Consider the following 22,502-nt stretch of genomic DNA (forward strand, 5'->3'; position numbering starts at 1 on the left):
GGCTCTGACTTAATAACAGATTAACAAACCAACAAAACCTAAAAGAAAGCTCAGAAATAAATCTGTGTGTATCTGTGCCTGAAAGCACTTCAATTATAAATATAGAAGAAAATAGAGGCAATGCTTCACTTGGGACTGGGCTATACACAAGGGGCAGGCATTCTCCCCTAATTCCAGGAACAGGATCTTCCTTCATGCAGGAAGGGCTGCTGTGGTCTAGTATTTCCATGCACTGAGTCCAGCTGCCCAACCCAAGATTCAGTCAACAAGCACATTTGGCTCTCATAATAAACTGCATCTTCCAACTTAACCTTTATCAGTAATAAAGAATGGCTTCTATCATCTCAATTTTTTCAGAATTCCTGTGGAGAAGAGAAATGCCCTTCAGAAATCCCATGGTAGCTGCATAGGTCAAAAACATTTAACACCGAAAGACTGTTCCCTATGGACACCTTGATTCCAACAGAAAAGACAAAAACAAACTAAATATGCTTGACTCTTTTCTTTTTTCTTTTTTTTTTTTTTTTGGAAGATTTATTAAATAGAGAAGTCACTCAACTTTCTCAGGAGTGGAATGAGGACAGAGATAGAAAGATATCAAAAGTATCACACTAATAGACTTCCTGCACCTAAAGGTAAAAACATCTAAAATGGGGAAGAACTATTCCCTATCATGCAACATTTTGCTTTCATGGGAAGAGGACACATTAATCAATAAAATGGTGCTGGGAACACTGGTTAACAAGTGAAAAAAGAATGAAGTTCAAGTCCTACCTCATGCCATACACTCAAATAAATTATCTATTGCTTAAGTATTAAATGGAAAGATATTATGTCAAAAATTGATGAATATACAGGTAAATATACAACCTAAGGTTTGAGAAGGAAATAAGGCAAAAGAAAACAAAGAAAAAGATCAAAAATTACTATACCAAAGTGTAAGTCTTCTTTATGTGAAGAAATATCATTTATAAAATGAAAAATCAAGTCACTGAGTTTCATGAGTACCCAGCAGGGACTGAAGGAGAGAAAGAGGAGATTTGGAGGAGGATCATGGAGTAGGCTCTGGAGAGTCCTTTTTAATTTTTTTTAAATTTATTTATTTTTGAGACAGAGCGAAACAGAGTATGAGTAGGGGAGGGGCAGAGAGAGAGGGAGACACAGAATTTGAAGCAGGCTCCAGGCTCTGAGCTGTCAGCACAGAGCCTGACGTGGGGCTCGAACTCACGGACCGTGAGATCATGACCTGAGCCTAAGTTGGACACTTAACCGACTGAGCCACCCAGGTGCCCCTCTGGAGAGTCCTTTTATGCAGCAGGAAAACTTCTAAAGTCATGCAGAAGACAGGAAAACTATTACAAACTATTACAACAAAGGCTGTAGTGCTACTATATAAACCTGCTTCTAATAATGATGAAGTGAAGTAGTTGGTGGATCCTTTCCTAGGTAGTAATAATAAAATAGACAATTATTTTTTTTTAATAATCAGTTATTTAAAGAAACTGGTAAATCAGAGAAGACCTTATTCTGGAAAGACTACAACTGCTTCAGGTGAGAATTACAAGTTTATGAGTTTTTGTCTTTGGGGTCTCTGTGTTTTATTTTTGTTGTTTTTTATTTTGTTTTGTTTAGTTTGTTTGTTTGTTTGTTTGTTTGTTTTTGCCTCAGAGCACTCTCCAATCCTCATGGCTGTGAAAGTTTATTTGTTTATTTTTTTTTAATGAGGCTTGCCAATTCAAATTTTCAGAAGAAAAAGTTTAGCAGTGGCAGAGAAGTAGAAATTTAGGGTTAAAATCCTGGGGGCAAAAGAACTATAGAAAATGTGGGACTAAAAACGTGTATGCAAACTATGCCCTAAAGTCCTCAATGAGCACAAAATTATGCATGTGTGGGGAGGAGGCAAAGCACCTGGGGGAAAAAAAACCCACTCGGGAGGCCAGGGTAAAAAACACAGCAATTGGAAACTAAAAGAACTGAGCAGTTACATTAATTACTGCACACCATGGAGGAAGCAGAATTTTCAGTCTGAGTTAAGACAGTTAACTATCAGAACGACAGCAATAACAACAAAAACTCTTAGAAGAATATAATAGAACCTAGAACCACTACAACATTGTACTATGCTACTTAATTTTCAACCAAAAATTACTAGATACAGGGGCACGTGGGTAGCTCAGTCAGTTAAGCGTCCAACTCTTGACTTCAGCTCAGGTCATAATCTCATGATTCATGAGTTCAAACCCCATTTGGGTTCTGTGCTGACAGCAAGGAGCCTGCTTGGGATTCTGTCTCCCTCTCTCTCTATCACTCCCCCACTTGCTCTCTCTCTCTTTCTCAAAATAAATAAAAATAAACTTCAAAAAAAATACTAGATATGAAGAAATAAGAAAGTAAAGTAGTCAATAGAAATTGACTCTGAGTGGCCCAAGATGTTGGATTTGGCAGACAAAGATTTAAAATCATTTTTATAAGTATTTTTAAAGTATTAAAGAAAAATAAGAACTAATAATTAAAGGAAAATGGAGTTCTAATGAGAAAACAGAATTTAAATAGAGAAATGGAAATCATGAGAAATTCTAGAACCAAAAGGCATAACAACTGAAATGAAAAATTTACTAGATGAGTTCAACAGTAGAATAAAGATGGGGGAAGAATCCATGAACTTGCAAATAAATCAGTAGAAATTATCTAGTTCAAATAATAGATTTGAATATTAAAAGAGCCTACAAGATATGTAGCCTACAGGCTACAAGCCTGTAGATATGTAGCCTACCAGTCTAACAAATGTGTAATTGGAGTCCCAGAAAGAAAAGAACACAAAAATATTTAAATAAAGAGCAGAGAAGTTTTCCAAATTATGAAAAGAAAGTATTAACTTAAAAGTCCAAGAAACTTGATGCTCCCAAATATGACAAATACAAAGAAAACCACACAAAGGTGCATAACTGTCAACTGCTGAAAGCCCAAGAGAAAAAGGGATCTTGAATAAGTTACAAACACTTTAAGAAACAGATCTTAAAAAGAACAATATACAAGTCTTCACTTACCATATGATCCAGCAATTGTAAGTATTTACCCAAGAGAAATAGAACATATTTCACATACAGATTATACATGAATGCTTGTAGCAGCTTTATTCACAATAACCAAAACCTAGCAGCAACACAAATGTTCAACAATAGACGAATGGGAGAACAAATTTTGTTATATCCATACAATGGAATATTATTCAATAAAAATGAACCAATACCTAATATATGCAACATGGGTAGATCACAAAAATACATACTATATTATCTGAAATTCTAGAAGAGGAAGACAACTCTACAGTATTGAAGTAATCTGCTGATCAGTGGATACTTGACTGACCATTTGCAAACAGTCAGGAGGCATATTAGTTATCTATTAATAAATTACCCCCAAACTAAAAGTTTAACACATTTATTATCTCTCAGTTTCTGTGGGCCAGTAATCTGGGCATGGCTTAACTGGTTCCTCTGGCTCTGGATGCCTTACAGGCTGCAATCAGGGTTGTCCGCTGGGTTTATAATCTTCTTAAGGCTCAACTTAGAGTGAATCTACTTCTCAGCTCATTCAGGTGGTTATTGGCAGGATTCAGTTCCTTGCCAGTTGTTGGATTGAGGGCCTCAATTCTTCATAAACTGTTGACCAGATTATGCCCCCAGTTCTTTGACATGGTGGCTCCTTCACAGGAAAGCTCACAATATTGAAACTGGTTTTGCCAGAGAAAGCTAGCAAGAGGACAAAGGGCAAGAGAATGCCAGCAAGATGGAAGTCACAATCTTTTGTAACCTAATCTCAGAAGCAATATCTCATCACATTTCCCATATTCTATTCATTAGAATCAAGTCCCTAGGTGCAGTTCACCTTCAATGGGAGGGAATTATTCAAGGGAAAGAGTACTAGGAGGTAGCAATCAATACGAGCCTTTTTAGAAACTGCCTGCTGCAGGAAAGAAACTTATGAGTTGATAGAAATATTGTACATCTTGATTGAGAATAAAAACTCATCAGAGAGTATGCTTAAATGGGTGCATTTTATTATATGTATAGATTTGTTTAAAGTCAAGTTACTTCAAAAAAAAAAAAGAAATTAGAGCATAATCTCGAAAATTTTCCTTTAAATGTGGAAGAATCGTCTGTTTTCTCCCAAACTCAACTGAAGAGTCACTAAAGGAATATAAATCTTCAAGTACAAAAAAGACAGACAGTAATAGTGCTTGTGAGAATTTAGGAGAATTTTAGGAAATAGTAAAGTGGATAAAGAAGTATCGCCTCTCTCTCAGTAGAGCAAGGTACAATCCTGGAGAGTGGTGGTCCCTTGAGAAATAAGCCAATTTATCCTTCTGAATGTGGAAGCACTACAGACAATGAGGTGTGGGGCTGAGAGTAAGGATACTGATAAATAAATACAACAATTGGACCCCTGGATTCTTTCCCCCACCAAACAATATCCACACTCACCCTATTCAAGAAACCAGAAGTTTATTCTCAGGAGAGGGTCAAGATTGTGCAAAATAATGTCCAAATGGTAGGGATGGGGCATGATGCTGAAAGCAGACAGATAAAATTAAAGCCTGAATATTGAGCTGAGGACACAGCAGTCATCCCCTATCTGCTCCCCGAACACTTGCTGCCAGGTATATGCCCCCCACACAAGAAACTGGATGAGTTTGCACTAGAAAAATTTAATTGTCACAGATGAAAGAATTTCAAAATTCAATTCTAGCCACAGTAATCCCTGCACAGAACTCCTAGAGAAGTACTTCTCAAACCTTGATGTGTCTAAGAATCCCCTGGGATCTTGTTCAAGTGCAGATTCTGATTCAGTAGATCTGGAGTGGGGCCCAAGAGTTTCATGTCTGACAAGCTCCCAGGTGATAGAGATGCTGTTTATACCTGAGTCACATTTTGAATGCCCAGGCTCCCTTGTCCCTCTATCCACAGGACACAAACTAATCTCATTTGCAGGCTTTCTTGTCTCTTTTTGGCATCAACCCCTCTCCTAACCTATTGAAACTCACTTCCTAGCATCATCTCCCCACAGCACACCTCTAACCCCCTCCATTCCAACAAGTACTCTCTCCTCCAGTCTGAAGTACAACATTCCTTCCCATACCAAGACAAATGCTTTCCTTCAAGAAAGCATTCATTTCCTTCCTTCCTTCCTTCCTTCCTTCTTTCCATCATTTATTAAGTGACAATACTCTCTTTTGACCAAACTTGAATCAGGCTCCTTGGAGTCATCTTTCTGACTAAGCCTCAACCTTGGACTCTTGTCCTTGGTCCACCTACTCAAGTTTTAGTAAGAATCTCACTGAATTACTTAAGTGAAAATACCCAACCTTGGCCTAATAACCCTTGATATCTGATCAAATTTTTCATTCCCTACCCTGTGTATCTTATCCTCTTGGCTGCCGTCAGCCAAAATCCTGTTAGGTCAATTTAGCAAAGAATTATGCTATCTCTTAGTAATTTTTCACTTACTAGAACCCTGCTTCTATGAATCCTTGGCTATAAATCTTTACTTTTCTTTGTCACATTCATATTTGACCCAATCTCTCTCCCTTACTACAAAACCCCATTGTGTTAGCTCCCTCTGAATAAAATTTTCCTTATAATCTTTAACAAGTATCATAAACAATTTATTTCTTCAGCATTTATAATGCCATCAGTCAAATCCAATTTATCATTGGCCCCACCCCCACCCCAGATCTCTCAAGTGAGCACCTTTGCCAACTTTGTCTTCATTCCTGGCTGACTGATCAGAGATCATTTGGTGAGTCTCACTCAGTGCTGACCCAGTGCTCCAGATGACAGTCCTTGAAGCGCAGTAGAGGCGGATTTTTTAAAGTTTATTTGTTTATTTTGAGAGAGAGAGAGAGAGAGATATCAATGTACAAGGTTGGGGGGGGGGGGCAAAGAGAGAGGGAGAGAAAATCTCAAGCAGGCCCCATGCTGTCAACATGGAGCCAGACAAGGGGATCAATCTCATAAAGCATGAGATCATGACCTGAGTTAAAACCAAGAGTCGGACACTTAATCAGCTGAGCCACCCAGGTGCCCCAAGACAGATTTTTATTCTTGAAACTCTAAGTGTATTGTCTGAAGCTGGCTTAGGGACACAAACAAGAGAAGTTGGGTTTTTATGTCTGAAAGGTAACACTGGGCTGGAAATCTCTTCCTGGCTCTCTATCTCCCTATTGCCCAACTGATTTGAAAACTTTTGACCACACAGAAATATTTTAGCATGAATGTTTTAGCAGCTTTACTCATAATCCCACAAACTAGAAGCAACCAAGATATCCTTTAGTATACGAATGGATGAACTGTGGTACATTAACATAATACAATATTATTTCATGATTTTTTTTTAAATGAGCAATCAAGCCACAGGAAGTCATGGGTGAACCTTAAATGCATATCACTAAGTGAAAGATGGTAGTCTGGAAAAGTCGCATACTAGATAATTCAATTATATAACATTCTGCAAAAGACAATACTATAGAGACAGTAAAAAGATAAGTGGCTGCCAGGGGGATGGGGACAGGGTTTGAGTAGGTGAATCACAGAGGATTTTTAGGGCAACAAAACTATTTTGTGGGATTCTGTAATGTGTATACATGATATGCATTTGTTAAAAGCAATAGAATTTTATTCCACAAAAAGCCAACCTGAATGTATGCAAAATTTTTAAAAAATTAAATCATTGGGGCTCCTGGGTGGCTCAGTCAGTTGAGTGCCTGGCTTTTGATTTTGGTTCAGGTCATGATCTCATGGTTTGTGAGATTGAGCCCGGGATCAGGCTCTGTGCTGAAAGTGCAGAGCCTGCTTGGGATTCTCTCTCTGCCTCTCTCTCTGCCCCTCCCCTACTTCTGCGCTCTCTCTCTCTCAAAATAAATAAATAAACTTAAAAAAATTAAATCATTTGGGAGGTCAAAGGATCTCAGGTATTAAATATGTACAAAACGGGGTGCCGACTTGTTGGTTAAGTGTCCGACTTCAGCTCAGGTCATGATCTCACAGTCCTTGAGTTTGAGCCCCATATTGGGCTCTGTGCTGACAGCTCAGAGCCTGGAGCCTGCTTTGGATTCTGTGTCTCCCTCTCTGTCTGCCCCTTCCTCACTCATGCTCTGTCTCTGTCTGTCTCTCTCAAAAAATAAATAAATATTAAAATAATTTTAAAATATATGTACAAAACAATCTTACTGAAAGGAAGAGATATTATTGAACCTAACTAACTTTAGAAATGAATGGAGTCTGTAAACCTAATAGGAAAAGGAAGTTTACATAAACACTGTACTCTAGTTGATAAACTTGTTTTCCACAGGGGTATGGGTTAACAATTCTGATACAGCTACAATACATGTATACTGTAATTGAACAAATAAGTAAATGTATGGTGGGTGGTGGGAGCCATTTTTTTCATTGTATGAGAGGGAATTACAGATAAGCAAGGGGAGGAAGCCAAAATGATCCATGATCCATGTGGTGATGGATTGGAGTTGGAGACATCAATGTGTACTCCTGTTTAGCTTAATATAAGTTACATGGTTCCATATAGAAATATTTTAAGATATGTGTATATAAAATAGTTAGTATACTCATTTATATTTCCTTGCTTTTTCAACTGAGAAGGCCTAGAAATAACAATACTACACTAGCAATGAACACATCTAGTGCCCAGATCTGAATTTCCAATTCCATTCTCGAAAGAGGGAGCCAGCAATCCTTGGAAAATAAACACTCAACAGGATAAATGGAAAGACTAACATGACAAGGAATGACATATCAATAAGGAAGACCCTAAGTAAATAAATAAGCCATGTCTAAAACGAAAAGGCCAAAAACTAACAGCAACGTTATTTTTCCAAACTTCATTTATTAATTGTTTAGAACTAGGGATGCATTTTACTATGTATTATATTATAAAATATTCACTTAATGAATATGTTTTATTACTACTCTGTGCAAAGCACTGTATTATAGAGACAAAACTATGAATGTGGGAGGTAAATTAGAATGAAATCAAGGCCCCTTCTTAGGGTTTGGCTTAATAAATAGGAAAGCCACATAATGAGTTGGGGAAGACTAGGAGAAACATGTGAGATGGGAAAAAGATAGGAAATTAATAATTTCATTTTATCCCGGATACATTTGAGATATTTATCATTCTAATGGTGTGATCAAGCAAGCAGTAAAATATAAACCTAATGTTTTAAAATGTCATCAGAGATAAAAATTAAAAAGCATTAAGACAGTCATTGTTAAAGTCATGGAACTAAATAAGATCACTTAGGAGAAAAATGTGGAGAAAGAAGACAATGAGGCCTACATTACAATCTTGTGACACTACAAGACTTAGAGGCCAACCAAGATCTAGAGACCAAAGAGAAGAGGATCGAGCCAAGAAGATTCAAAAGAAGTATCCACGGATTCTACCATTGTTGACCTCATAGACACACAGAGTAGAATGGTGGTTACCAGGGGGTAGAAGTGGGGAAAATGGGGAGGAGATGTTGGTCAAGGGGTACAAAATTTCAGTTATGCAAGATAAATAAGTTCTGGAGATCTAATATACCAATGGTGACTAGTTAATATTACTTATATTGTATACTTGAAATTTGCTAAAAGGGTAGATCTTAAGAACTCTCATCACACACACAGCCAAAAAAGTAACTATATGAGGTAATGGATATGTTAACTAGCTTGATTCTGGTGATTATCTCACAATGTAGACTGGCCCTCTCCCTAACCTTCCACCCCTGTTAGACTGTAGCCTAACACTACATCACAATGCCTACATCATTCACCTCACTTCATCTCACTATGTAGGAAATTTGTCATCTCACATCATCACAAGAAAGGTGAGTGTATAGCACAAGATATTTTGAGAGAGAGAGAGACCATATCCACACAATTTTTATTAGAATCTATTGCTACAATTGTTCTATTATATTATTAGTTGTTGTTAATATCTTACTGTGCTTAATTTATAAATCAAACTTTATCATAGGTATGTATGTGTAGGAAAACACAGTATATATAGGGTTCAGTGCTATCTGCAGTGTCAGTCATCAGCTGGAGGTCTTGGACAACATTCCCCATGGAAATGGAAAAGGGGAGACTACTGTATACATATATCACAACATCAAGTTGCATACCTAAAATTTGTAAAATTTCTATTTGTCAATTACACGCAATAAAACTAAGCTAAATTAAATTAAATTAAATTAAATTAAATTAAATTAAAAAGTGTTTTTAGGGGTGCCTGAGTAGCTCAGTCGGTTAAGCAGCTGACTCTTGATTTCAGCTCGGGTCATGATCTCATGGTTCCTGGGATGGAGCCCTGCATTGGGCTTTGCACTCACAGCATGGAGCCTGCTTAGGTGTCCCAGGAATGATGATACTTTAAAGGAAAGTAAGAGAATCAATGAGTCTGTTAGACATTAACCTACAAGTTGTTTCCATGTCTCAGTTGCTGAACAAATCTTTCTTTTTTTTTCCTGGGACAGGATGGGATGTTAATTGAAATGATTTTAGTGGGTGACCACCCCACACTTGAAATCCCATCTGCCAGAGTCAGACACTTAACCAACTGAGCCACCCAGGTGCTCCAACACATCCCTTTATTATAAACATGGAGTCACTCCTTTGGGCCTCAGTTTAAGCCCTCCCTCCTCCATGAAACCTTCCCTGATCACCCCCAGCCTAATATCGTTCCCCACACTAAACTCCCATTGCATTGTATGCCAATAAGCCTCAACTAGCCCTTGGTTAATAGTGCAAGGGAATAAAACAAACCTTTTCCCATGGCTATATACTTTTCTTCTACCTTGTAGATTGTGTGCTCTTTAACAGCATAAGCTGAGTACCTGGTAGGTATTCAACAAATGCTGAATGGAGATCTGTATATGGAACTCCCTAGATAACATGACCATGTCCCTGTTCCCAAGAAGCTTGCATCCAAAGGATGGATACTGACCAACTTAAATGTAAAAGTTTCTTTTTGTTGATGATTTAAATATTACCAATTTGAAATGCAGTTGTCCCCAAACACATATAAACTCACTCTGATGCTCCCTCCTAGGGGGGTAGTAAGTTAGGCCAAGTGTTTCTTTTTTTTTTTTCCCCAAAGTGATTCTTAGTTTAGAACTCCATGGAGATACACTTCAAGTTGACTTCTAAAATGTGGAGGGGAAAGAAAGACTCTGGAAAGGAGTTAGTCTAATCCAGCCCAGTACCCCACTCCCCCCCCAGCTAAGCAGACTTCCAAAAGGTGCTGGAACTCCTGAGCCATAGAATTCTCTCAGGAGCCAGCTGGGGGTGGGGCACAGGCTGGCTCCACACACCTTGCAGAAGAGCAGCTGGCAGAGGAAGAGGCACAGGAGGAGAGCTGGCTACAGGAGGGTAAAACAACTCTCTGGGAAGAAAAGTGTCTCCAACCACAAGTGACATTTGGCATTTGCAAAGGAAGCAGCCACAGACAGGAGATCACAGCTGGTTTGACTTACAAATAACAAATCCAATCCTGTTTCTTGCAGCTTGTCTTCTATCTGTAAACACAGACGAAGCTATCCACAGATGCAGGTTCAAATTACCCTAGTGTTCCAGAGCTCAGCGTGGGGGTTTTGGGGTGGGCCTCAGAAGAGTTAATGGGCAGAGTGAGAGAAAGGAAGATGCCTCTCTGTTCTCATCACCTCCCAGAGGTGGGGGTGATGAGAACAGAGGACAGAATAGTAGTGATGAAGGAAGACTCAGGTGGGGGTGATGGTTGATGGTTGGGGAATGGGAGCCTGAATCTGATCAAGAGAGTAAGAAAGAGCATCTGGAGTAGGGAGCTTCCCTCTCCCAGAACAATAGGTGAAAAAGAATGCTGGTGAGTCACTCTGGCCCCAACAGGTTCTGCTCTGTGCCGTGGAGACACTTGCTTTGACAGCTTCTTGAGACACTGGCTGCTGCCCAAATGCATCCTGTAAATCCACTTGCTGCATTGGTTTGGCTCTTCCTTTCTTTTTTCTTTTCTTTTTTTGGTGGGGTGCAAAGGATAGGCCTGACGTTTAGACAATATGATCCATTCTAGATAGGAGAAATGAATCACAAGAGTGAGTGCCATGGTGGCCAGAATTTGTTTCCTAAAATTACTGAGCAGTCCAAAATGGACTCCCCATCCTTGCTTCTAGAGAGAAGGTACACACTTTTGCTAAGTTCTGCTCATAAGACAGTTGAATTGGAGGCTGCACATGTCCAGCTTCAGAGAGCAGAACTCTCTCCATCTTCCTTTTTTCCCACTGATCCCATAAATATCAAGACCAAGTGTGCAATTCCACAGACTTTCCTTTTTTTTTTTTTTTTTTTTTTTTTTTGAGAGAGAGAGAAGGTGAAGGGCAAAAGGAGAGGGAGATTAGGAATCTTAAGCAGGCTCCGTGCCCAGCACAGAGCCAGAATCGGGGCTGATCTTATAACTGTGAGATCATGACCTGAGCTGAAATCCAGAGTTAGACACTTAACCGACTGAGCCACCCAAGTGCCCTGATTTATTAGACTTCTAATAAATTGTGTCACTTCCCTGTAAATTCACTTTGGGGGATCCTGGATTCTTAGTGTGGAACCTGGGAAGTTTTTAGTCTCCTGAAGGGTATAAGCAAATCTCCTGCACAAGGTCAGTCTTGGCTTACCCCTGTGCTTCCCTAGGCTGGAACAGAACCTTCCTTATTGCATGCGTTTCTTTTCCAGGTCTCTACAGGTTGCTTTGTTATTTTCCACACACTCCCAAGGCCATGAGCTGGCCTTGTGAATGCTCTAAAACTCTTGTAACTCTGAGGGAAGCTGGGCTGGAGCCCAGGGACCCTCCCGTGTTGTCTGGAGCACCATCTGGTTGGGAGGTTTATCGCCCACTGTTATCTCTGCGTTCTTCAATGCAACTTAAAGCTATTAATTCCTTATCTTGTCATCACAGGCTAAATGAAAGCATCCTCCACTAAGCTTCCTCCCTTTGGAGCAAAAATCTTTTACCTCTTGCTCACCCCCACGTAGTTGGCCTCTGTATGTTTCCAAGAACTCCTTTTCTAGCTTCCTGTGAAGTACTTTGGTCTGAAGAACCCCGAGGGAGTCTGCCTGGGAGACAGAAAGGTCTGAAGAAAATGAAGTGGCTTGCTCCCTCTGGGTGATGTGTTTGAGGCCCCTTGGATGAACCTGTCAGCTCCAGAATGAATCTCCTGGGGGCCACCTGGAGGCCTAGGAATCTTCCATTCTGATATCAATGTTGTGGCAAGATTTTTCCAACTTCAGGAACCCCCTTCTTAAACTGCAAAGAGGTTCTGAGGAGCAAGTCCTACCAAGGCAGGAATGGAGTGTCTGTGAATGAGGACATGAGCTGGTTGGATGCTCGAGACTGGAGGAGACTGGGACAGACACCAGAAGGGAAGCTGTAGCCATGCAATGATGCTCAAAATGTAGGAGACAAAATTATCAGGTCTGGGTTACCCTCTGCTCTGGCCTCCTTCCTCAGAGAAGTCTTGGAGGTGAAAGGAGAGAGCAAGTTAGCCTCTCTGTGCTCAGACGGAAAAGGAACCCCTCCACAGGCCTGGGCTCTGCTCATCCATGTGTCATCTCCACAAAGAGAAAGAGTGTCTGTCTTCTGGCTAGTCCTTTCTAGACATGAGTACACATTTTCACCTGATCCCCTCAGCCAACTTCCCCTCTGGTCTCATTGTGCAGTGTTAGGTCACATGGCCCCTAACCTCACTGGTGAGTGCAGTGAGACTGCTGATGGTCAAGGCAGCTCTGGATCCACCCCTGGAGTAGGAGGGGTGGATTCTGTGACAGTAATTTTCCACCTGACCCAGAAGTCTGGCAGGGCAGGCATTTAATTATGCTTTAATCCTCATCACATCTCTCTCATGTAAAAGTCAGCACCGACCCCCACTGTCCTGAGGCCTCATCCTCTTTGACCTGTCAACCAATCTTGACACACGTGATGACTCCCTCCATTTTGAAACCTTCCTCCACCTGGCTTGCAGGGCACCCCCTTCTCTTGTTCTCATCGTCTCTCACTGGTCACGTAGTCTGTTTCCTTTGCTGAGCCCTCCTCATATTTCTAACCTCGAAATGATGCAGATTCCCAACACACAAACCTCAGATTTCTTTTTCCTTTATCTTCATTTGACCCCTCAGGTAAGCTCCTCTTGTGACATGGCTTTAAATACCATCTAACTGCTGTGACTCCCAAATATTTATCTCTAATGCATACCTCTCCCCCTTAATTCCAGACTTATAAATCCAGCTGCTTAATCAACATCTCCATTTGGATGTCTATAGGCATCTCAAACACTAATGACCAAAACTCCAACTATATCTTCAAAATATATTTAGAATCTAATCACATCCTACATTCCCACCACTTCCAACTCTGAGCATCTTTCCCCTAATCTACAGAGAAACCATATCATTCTCTCTCTCTCCTTTTACCCTAACCTCCTATAGCCAATTTTCCAACCAAAATGAATCTTACAAAACATGTCAGATCATGGGACTCTTTTGCTCAAAATCTTCAAAGTTCTCCTCATCTCATAGAATAAAAGCTAATAAAATTGTTACAAGTGGCCTATAAGACTCGACCTCATCAAGAAGGCTTGAATGAAGTGAGGAAGGACATGATCTGAAGGAAGTGAGGGAGCATGCCACACTGATGTCTGGGGAAAGACATCTAGTACAAAAGCTGTGAGGAGAGAATGCACTTGGCATGTCCCAGAAATAGCTAGGATCCTGCTCTTCTCTCAGACTTCCTTTCCTACCACTCACTTATAGTGGGTTGAATACTGTTCCCCAAAATTCTTATTGACCCAGAACCTCAGAATGTGACCTTATTGGAAATAGCCTGACATAATGAGTTAAGCATAGAAATGGGACTGTAATGGATTAGGGTGGTCCCTAAATCCAATGACTAATATCCTTAGAAGAAGAAAAGAATACTCACACAGAGACAGAGAAGGCAGCCATGTGAAAACAGGGGTGGACAGAGGTTGAGTTATACTGCCTAAGCCAAGGAATGCTTGGGGCCATGCTTGCTGGAAGAGATAAGGAAGGATTCCTTCCTAGAGTCTTCAGAGGGAGCACGGCCTTGCTGATACCTTGATTTCAGACTTCTCACCTTCAGATCTGTGAAAGAATAAATTTCCATTGTTTTAAGCCACCAAGTTGATGACAATTTCTAATGGCAGCACTATGAAACTCACATACTCTCCCTCCTTCATTGAGTTCCAGTTATATGGGGTTCCTCAAATGCCCCATATGGATGTGGAAGATGCCAACAGTATTATATCAAAACGGCAGAGAGATTCTGTGTGACTTTGCCCAAGTCTCTCTAAGCTTCATACATTTTCCTTATGTACAAGGCATGACATTATCTAGATTTCTTTCTGAAAGCTGCAACTATTACTAATAAATGATATAGACTCAGATCCATACACTGAGGGCAATTCTCATTAGATGACCTTGGTTTTCTCCAGAGCTAGACCTGCCCCAGATGTTTGCATTGGAAAAATTCTCACCCTCGTAAGGCACCTGAATGCCACAGGGAAGCTGCTGGAGCTGGACCAGTCCCTGGAACAAAATCCAGTCCACATTTGCTTAACAAAACTATTCTTTACAATCTTGTGCATGCTCTCACTATGGGTATCAAGAGATTTCCTAATCAACATCTCAGAATGGGAACAGTCTGGAAACGTTATGAACTACTTACATATGGAACCAGAAAATACAGCAAGCAAATCAACTCAGACACAGGATTGTTATGCAACTATATTTTCCAGGAACCAAGACTTCTGATTGGGGACTCAGTTTTGGACATTCGTTAATGGACTCCTCCTCCAGACATGCTGCTGCTGATTGTCTCATGTATCCCAACAGCTTGTAATTACTTTGGGGCAGGGGTGCGGTGGTAAGTAATCACAGCGTTTGGAGCTTGAAGAGAGATCCTCAAACCCAACCTTTTCTTTTTACAAGCAAAGTGTCAAGGCTCAGATTGCTGGAGTTATTTGCCCAGGTACAGTGACAATGAGACTGGAAAGAGCTTGTCTCTATTCCCAGGAGCATCCCCTTACACTTCGTCCTCAAGTGGAAGCTTTCTGCACGTTCTGCAGACATTTGAGTTCATGCTGAAAAGGGTCTTCTGGCTGTGCTTTTTGCTATGGGGCTGTTTCTTCTGCCCCATGAATGGGGAAGCTGCCTGATTTTGCACGGAGCCACCTTATGTTTTCTAAACCACAGAAGTTAAGTTTGCAAGATTCTTTTTCCTTTTTTTTTTTTTTAAACGGCTCTTCAAAGACAGAAAACAACAACCATTTCCAATCTGATCCCAGACCACAGGATTGTTTTTAATTCCATTCATCAGTATCTCATTCACCCCAAGAGACTATGGGATGTTTCCATATTTACATAATGGGCTCATCATTTTAAGCTCCATAGGGCCCTCTCTGACATGGTGGCAATTATGTTTCCCTGCAAGCTTCCAAGTTTACTGTAAAGGCCAAAAGGGTCTCAGACACCCAGAAAACATACTTTTTATGTTTTTATAAACTCTATAAAATTGTAATTGGATCAAACTTTGCATTCAAAAGCACATTCTTCAGGAATATTTTATATGCACATAAAACATCGAGAAAATGTTAACATTATGATCTTAACCGTTTGCACATTGGAACCAGCTAAAAGTTAGGAAAATGCAATCCATCTGTTCTCTTCTTTGAAACTCGATTATTCTGCGAGCACAAAAGAGAGCCTGGGTGGGGGAGGGTGAGTTTGACACTTCCCTCTCCCAACTCCTGTTATCAGGTGACATGGGGGTGGGCAGGGGAGGTGGTTGCACATGGAGGGGCAGCTGTTTTTCTGTCTCTCCAAACTAAGGTCTGGCCAATACAAGAGCCTTGGCTATACTGGCATATCCTCTAAGGCTGAGCAAAGAAAGGGACAGTCATATCGGTCATATCGTTCCCATGGCCCAGACTCTGGCCTCAGGTGCCTGAGGAGCTTCTGAGTCATTTCACCTGTCCTGGCTCCCAGCAGGGGCCTAATTCCCAAGGAGCACAGAGATGGGGAGCCCAGGTTTTGCTCTAGCCCTTAAGGCTTATTTGTTCAAGACTATCCATTAGGCGTTTATTAACATTCATTATAAAGTGCTAGTGGCCTGATTAGTTCAAGCTGAGGGGCGGGTAGCAAAGGCAGGGGGAAATGAGGGAATAATATGAGCAAGATATTTGCTTTCCCAGAGAACCCTGCCGCTCAGCTTCCCTGTTTTATCTGTAAGCACAGCAAATTGGACCCCTCATTATCACATTTACAAAGTGCTTAGCACACACAGGGAGAAATAATCTGGAGACGGAGAGTCAACATGTTAGCCAATAGGCTGGCTCCCACCAAAGGAGGCCCTTCTCCCTAAAAGAACAAAGCCCCTTTCTCCATGGTCATGCCCATACCTGATGGGAACCGTCTGCTAAATGCAAGGGCATTTCTCTTTGGAGGATGGGGTCTCCAGTGAGGAGGATCAGACAGAATGGAGAAATTGTCCTGGAGAGGCCACCAGATCACATTCACCCTCTACTGAAGGAGATCCATAGTCTAAGAGATTGTTGGATGGGGGTTTGACTGTGTTGGTGGCAACAAACACAGAAGGATTTTCTCCATCATTAACAAAATGAGAACAGTTGTTCTTACTTTTCAATATGCATAAGAGTCACCTAGAAATCTGTTAAAATACACTCTTGGGCCCCACCCCATATCTAACAGAATCTCTGAGAGTGGTGTCCAAGGACCTACATCATAACAATTGGAGATATGAATGACACATTAGGAAGGTGCTGTAGAACAAATTGTTTAATAAACATTTCACTCACTGAATAGTCTCAGGTGAGTTCTACTATGCAGAAGGTATAGGGTAAAAAGCCGTAAGGGATACTCGTGAGAGTAAGCAACTGAAATACAGTAGGAGCACCAGAGGAGAGGTAACCAAGGAACATGAAGACCGGTGGTTTGGAAGACCCCAGAGTTTACAGTTGAGTGGAGGGGTCAGAGAAACGCATGATTATGACACAGGAGTGCCACACCTGGGCAAGGCAGGGGGCATGGGAACATGTGAGAAGCTCCCATCATCCCATCTTAGGGGACAGAGAAGGTTTTCCAGACAATATAACATCTAACCTAGGAGTTGACGAGAAGTTAGCCAAGCAAAAGGTGTCCCGGGGACAGAGAAACTAAGCAGAAAATATAACCCGTGCACAGCTCTTGAAGAGACAGGTCAGTGAATTCAGGTTTTTGAAAATGGCTCCAAATTGTTGAATCATAACATGTGAGGATGAGAGCTGTAAGAAATGGGGTTGTAAATATTTGTAAAGAGCCATTCTGGTTTGGATTTTATCTAAGGGAAAGTGGGAAGAGAAAACGTTGAAGTAGACCAAGATCATTCTAGCTATGGTTTGGAGAATGAGTTTGGAAGAGTAAAATTGGACACAGACCACAGAGGAGGTTGTTGTGGTGATTTCCCTCTTCAAACTCTAGTTAGATCTGTGCCCAAAGATAGTGTCACATTGCTGACCTTCATGAGACTGGGGCTGGTATTCATGAAATAACTCCTCTTAGATTCATGGGGCATGTCAACAAGTGAGTGGTTTGCCAACTGGCAGGAGTGCCCTCTACTGGTCTGGAGCTTCACACACCACACAACTTGAAAGATGTGGGCAAAGACAAGACACATTCTTTCCTCCTCCCTGGTGGAGGGATTCTTGATGAGGGTGATGATAATACTGTGCACACTTAGAATAAACACCCCATTCCAGCTCTAAGTTGTCTCTGAGAAGTTTCCAGAGAGTACTAATCCACAGGAAGTTCCTCAGACCTGCTATGTGTCAGGGGGTTCTGTGATTATGAATAACAGGTTGACATGGATCTCCATGAAGGTTCAGACTCTTACAGTATCATCTCACTGTTGATTTAATGTACTAAGTTTGTTCCTAGGGTTTCCCACTCTAGAACTGTGGAGACCCCTGCCATTATTAGCATCCAAAAATAAAAAAAAATTTAAAAAAAACATTGCAGAGACTATATACCATCCCAGAATATTCTAGAGCTGACCCATCATCCCAGGTGCACACCCAAGTAACCGGGGCAATTATTTACCCTCTGCCCTTAATCACCATCTCCAGCTTGTGCCAGTGGGTACCCCACACTGCTACCCTCTGCCCACAGCCTGGCTGAATAAACAAAAGTGTTTCCTGCTAGGAGTTAGCATGGCCAGGATGGGTTCTCTACCCCTCAGTACACTCCCCAACAAACACTACTCCCTGTCCATGGTGGCTCCCCACAGCCCCAGAATGACACACACTCACCTTCTCATCTGTCTGGAAGACAAGGGGAGCAGGAGTCAGAACTCCCCTCCTCCTTCAGCCACACTGCCCAATTCTTCAGCTAATACCAGGTAGATGGTGGAGATGGGCCTTTGGGCTCTGGAGCCAGAGAGACCTGCATCCAAATCTCCCTCTCCACTTGCAGCTCTGTGACCTCAGGCAAGGCACATCTCTCTGGCCCCAGTTTCTCCAAAAATAGCATGAGGATAATCACTTTACCCACCTATTGACTTGTTATGATAACAAAATTTTTAAAAAGGAAGGTAAGTGTGGAATTCTGTAAGTCATTGATTCCTGGTAAACCTCAGCTTCCTCATCCAATAAATGGAGAAATATATCTATCTATTCTATTTCACTGGCTTGTGAAGAACAAACAGCTAATATGTGTGGAAGCACACTGTAGATGATACATATGTAATTGACATTAATCACACTCCTATCTGTATATAATGCCGTGCCATACAAAGAAAATGAGGGTCTCTAAATTATAGGAGCATTTGATTCTAAACAAAACACACAGAGTATAAATAAGCTTTAGAGTGGCAATACTAAATAGCATTTTCTAGATTTTAAAGGACTTTTCCTGTAGTGGCATAAAGTCACATAGAACTGGATCTAAATTATTATTTTCCTACTTATTAGTTTTGTAAACTTGGGCAAGTTAGCTAATATCCCTGAGCTGAAATTTCTTTTTCTGTAACATGATTAGGATAATACCTACCTCACAGGATTATAAGCAGAGCTAAGACCAGGGGGAGGTGAGCGAGGCATTTGCCTCAGACACAAAATTTAAAGGGGTACCAAAAAGCAGAATAATCAAGATAAATAACATTTTAATGCAATATTTTTAAATAAAATTAATGCAAAGAGATCCATGATGAACAAAATAGGGTTGGTATTACTGATTTTTCCTTTTGTTTTAGTTCTAATATAGATCAGTACAGCACTGGGTGTGAGTTAACCATAAACTAAATGAGATAATATGTGTAAACACCTAGAATAAGGCATGTCACATAGTAAGGGCTCTATGCCCAACATGGGGCTTGAACTTATGACCCTGAGATCAAGAGTCTCATGCTCTACTGACTGAGCCACGCAGGCACCCCTCCATGAATTTTTAATGAAGGAAGAAATAAATGAATGAATGGTGATTTCATCTCTCTGAGTATAGTATAGTATAGTATAGTATTGAATAATATACAATGATATAGCACAATATAGAATATAGTACAGTATAGTTCAGTATATAGATCTTTTAAATAAAGTTAAAAATTATGGTAAAGGGCATGAAGGAAAACAGCAGGACTTATAAGAAAGGGCTCCTAAAAGGAGTTTCATAAAGTTAGTGAATAGATTTTTTAAACTCTGGAGATTACATATCATGGGAATTTTTCATTCCTTGAAAGTCTGGAAGAACTCACCCTTCAGAAGTAATCAGCAGATTTACACGTCCATCATCCCCTTCCATGCATGCCCATATCTCTAAATATTGTAATTTTTAATCATTACCAACTGGAGAGGCAAAAATAATGGTAGTTACAATTTTTTTCATTTTATTCAACAATATTATCCAACAAAAACCAAATGTCACCCTCATACTACATGTTGGAGATAAAATGATCATCTGGTACCTGCCTTTATGGATCATACAGTCCGGTGGTCTTTTCAAAGAGTTGTAACATTTTCTTCAGAAGTTTCTTCACTATTCATTGCATTTTGTTTCATGGGAAAGCATTTACATTTTACATACATATGCATATGACACTCGTGCATATCAGAACTGTGTCCTCACTTTGATCTGTTGCCACTGAATCTTAGATAATTTTACACAATTAGGAAAATAATATATATGCCATTTTTCCTTGATACCTTTTCCTGGCCCCCTCCTCACCTTCTCTGCATCTCACACCCCATTCCCCATTCCCCATGCCCCACATAAGCTGCGTTTAAAAATGTATGGGAGTTGGGGCACCAGGGTGGCTCAGTGCATTAAGCACCCAACTGTTGATCTCAATTCCAATGTTGATCTCAAGGGCATGAGTTCAAGCCCCATGTTGGGCTCCATGCTGGGCGTGAAGCCTACTTAAAAAAAAAATGTATGGGTGTTTTTCTGTACTTTCCTTCACAGTCAGATAATCCTACATACACACTCACACATGCACACTGTGCACAAGCATGCTCACAAGCACATTCATATTCACAAGACTTTTTTCTAGCATCATTTGCTCTATTGCAGTTTTCTGCCTCTTGCACTATTCACTCAAACATTTCCTTAGAGAAATAATTCCAAGTCATTTGATGTGACTCTAATTTTTTTTATGGTTGCACAATATTTCATTGTATGGCTGTATCATTATTTATTCAGTCACATCCCTATCGACAAGAAATTCACTTTTTTTTCCAGTTCTTGGCCACTCAAACAATACTGCAATTAGCAAACATATATGCCTTCATGAATTGTGTACATTTGTTTTTATGCAGTAAATTCCTGGAAGTGTAATGCTCATTCTCAAAGGGTGTGTGATAGTTTAAATTTTGATAGATTGTCCCACTTACTTTCCAAATATAACACTTTACATTTTCATAAGTATAAGTGTCATACACACACACCTGAAAAGAATGAGTTTAAGAGTTCCTTGCCTAATAGGTGTAAACTGGTACTTCATTGTTTTACTTTGCATTTTCCTGATTACTGATGAATTTGAGCATCTTTTCATATAGTCTTTTACTGTTCATTCTATAAAGGGTCTTTCCAAACACACTGCTTAGTTTTCTGATGATTGGTAAGTCTTTCAACAATTTGTTAGAACTGTTTGTATATTATAGAAATTGACTCTTTGACATCTGCATTACAAATATTTTCCCGGGTCTATTATTAATCTATAGACTTTGTATATGGAAACGTTTTCTATCCAAAAACTTTACATTTTTACATAGCTAAGTAAGTCTTTTATTACTTCTGGGTTTCCAATCTTGGTTGGTAGAATCTCTCTAACTCTACATTTTCTTGCAGCTCTATTTTTTTTACAATTGTCTTTAATCCATCTGGAATTTATTTTTGTTTTTGATATAAGAATGGAATCCATTTTTTTCTTCCAGATGGATATGCAGTTATGTCAGCATCATTTATGAAAGAGTACATTATTCTTCCTCTGAATTGAACTACCTCACTTGTCTTACGTTAAATTCCTATGTTGTCCAACAAATTCTGCACTGTTAATTCTGTTCCACTGACCTACTTGTCTATTCTTATATAAATGCCATATTGATTTTATTATAAAAGCTTTTTTGTATATATTGCATAGGAGGCAAGTCATGCCTCATTGTTCTCCTTCCTCATAATAATCTTAGTTATTCTTAAGCATTTTACCATATGGAATTTAAGGTATTTGCATCCAGTTCTAAGAAAAACCCCACTAAGAATTTAAATTGAAATGGCAATTTTTATAATCAATTTGGGAGATTTATTATTTTTATTATATTACCCATCCAAAAACATAAGTTGTCTCTCCATTTATTCAGATCTTATGTCTTTTAGTAAGATATCTCAGGTCTCTTTATATAGATTCTGTGTCTTTACTATTAAATAATTTTGTCACTTTTAATGTTATTTTAAATGATATAATTTTTCCATTTCCATTACTTGTCAGAGTAGGTAAAATTTCTTGTTTTTTTATATAATTATCTTGCATCCAAATTTATTTATTAAATCCAGTAAGTTTTTCCCCATGATTCCTCAGATTGTCTTGGTATAATCTTATTAGTAACAAGAAGAGGTGATTTTACCTATTCTTCCAATACTTATGCCTATTATTTCATTTTCGTACCTTACTACATTTGTTAACACCTTCAAAATGACATTAAATAATAATGGTGATTGTAGGCATCCTTCTCTCCAGTTTTTTACTGTAACTGAAATTGTCTTAGTGCCTTTCACTTTAGGGTAATATTTGCTGTTGGTTTTTAGTCATTTTCATATTCCAGAGTTTTCTTCTTTCTATTTATATTAACATAAGAAACTTAAATACTGAGAACAAACTGAAGGTTGCTGTGGTGGGGTGGTCAGGGGGGTGGGTTCAATGGG

The 22,502-nt window shown here is 39.8% G+C and overlaps 1 long non-coding RNA gene across 1 annotated transcript in view; it reads left to right on the top strand.

Annotated features, from left to right (window-relative positions):
- The first annotated feature begins 8,790 nt into the window (after nt 1–8,790).
- The window catches only part of LOC125923295 (uncharacterized), a 28,714-nt gene continuing 15,002 nt past the window's right edge, over nt 8,791–22,502 (top strand). Inside the window, exon 1 of the long non-coding RNA XR_007457985.1 lies at nt 8,791–8,887. This is a non-coding gene — a long non-coding RNA (uncharacterized LOC125923295). The remainder of the gene's footprint in view (nt 8,888–22,502) is intronic.

This window comes from Panthera uncia, chromosome B1 (genome assembly GCF_023721935.1).
Source record: "Panthera uncia isolate 11264 chromosome B1, Puncia_PCG_1.0, whole genome shotgun sequence".
Classification (NCBI taxonomy): Eukaryota; Metazoa; Chordata; class Mammalia; order Carnivora; family Felidae; genus Panthera; species Panthera uncia.